The sequence below is a fragment of the Sinocyclocheilus rhinocerous genome, unplaced genomic scaffold, assembly GCF_001515625.1.
Source record: "Sinocyclocheilus rhinocerous isolate Xijiao unplaced genomic scaffold, SAMN03320098_v1.1 scaffold1570, whole genome shotgun sequence".
Classification (NCBI taxonomy): Eukaryota; Metazoa; Chordata; class Actinopteri; order Cypriniformes; family Cyprinidae; genus Sinocyclocheilus; species Sinocyclocheilus rhinocerous.
In genome coordinates, this window is record NW_015664984.1 from 56,717 (window position 1) to 58,200 (window position 1,484).

Genomic DNA, 1,484 nt, shown 5'->3' on the forward strand with positions numbered 1-1,484 from the left:
GCAACGCGTAAAAAGACAGTATACGTCATTATAATCCGTAATTATGTCCCCACTGGATGGGTTTTAATGTTTTTGTCTCGTCGCTCCGGCCGGACAGGGCATCACAATATGGTGAGGGGCGTAACATTTCCGTCTCACGCTTGAGGTATTCAGCCAATCACAACACACTGGATGGCTGGCCAATCAGAGCACACCTCGCTTTTTCAGATCGATGAGCTTTGTAAAAATCGACGCGTTTCAGAAAGGCGGGGCATAGAGGAGAAACAATAATGTACAGTATGTGGAAAATAATGTGTTTTTTGAACCTTAAACCGCATAAACACATTTCATTACACCAAATACACAAAATAATGTTTTTTAGCGCAGCATCATATGACCCCTTTAAGCGACACTTATCGGGCAAAAAGAAAAACTTGTTTGTTAATGCCAATAACTAAAAAAGTGCCAAATATCAGCAAATATATATGGTGATATATCAGTCAACCACTAATTATTTATAGAATTTCAATGTCAAAAGTCTAATACTGTAAAAGTTATAATACTGTACCATTCTGCCTACAGCCCACAGAAACCTGAATTAAGGTCACTATAAAAAAAAATGTTATACTGTACATATCTCAGAAATGGTGTTGCATCAGGAATGCACTGACCGTTAAATTTAGCAGTGCCCCAATTCCAGCCCTTCACACACATATCTTTCTCAACCAGCTCCACTTTGTAGTTGGCTTTGAAGTACTCTGAGATCTTCTCAAGGTCCTGTTCATAAAAAGAGAGCGGAAAAATTTAAGACATGTAAAGAAACAGTGGAGGATGGAGCAAATTGATCTACTTTTATTTAATGTATTTTGTATCTCGGACTCACAGTGTCTTTGAAGCCATCATATTTGTAGATGTTTCCAGTGCTGGTGCACAGCTTGATGCCGTGACCCAGACAGACTCTCCTCCACTGGGCTCGAGTGAGCTCAGGCACTGGAATGCTGTCCACCTTCCCAGTCTTACTGTTTTTATACACCACTGTCTGCTTACTGAAGCGAAGACGCTCGTCGTTCTGTAGAGATCAGTCAGACATTTTCAAGAATAACATCTCCGATTAGACTGCAGACTGTTGCAGCATCTACTCACCCAGGAGCCCTTGATCTCCTGATAAATTTCATTGAATTCCAGAGTGTCATTCATGTCTGCCACTCCAGCTTGGCAGACTAAATACTGGGTGTTTCAGGTCTGACGACATCAAGCGGGCGTGGTTTGATCGCAAGGTCAAGGAGCATGCGCAATTTACACGCTCCGTGTGAAGCCCGAAAAGCGGCGATGATCTCATTGGTACTCAAAGGTTTGTTTAATTTTCTCTCATTTTAAATATGACTGATCTGATGTTAAATGTTAAAAACGGCGAAAGAAGTACTTTTGTTGAGTGAAAGTACAAGTTTTACTCAGGTTTTGTGCTTGTTATCTCAGGTATTGTGCTTGGTGTCTCAGGTATTGTG

The 1,484-nt window shown here is 41.0% G+C and overlaps 1 pseudogene; it reads right to left on the bottom strand.

Moving 5' to 3' along the window:
- Positions 1–1,484, bottom strand: part of LOC107730495 (FACT complex subunit SSRP1-like) — a 16,780-nt pseudogene that overhangs the window by 14,536 nt on the left and 760 nt on the right.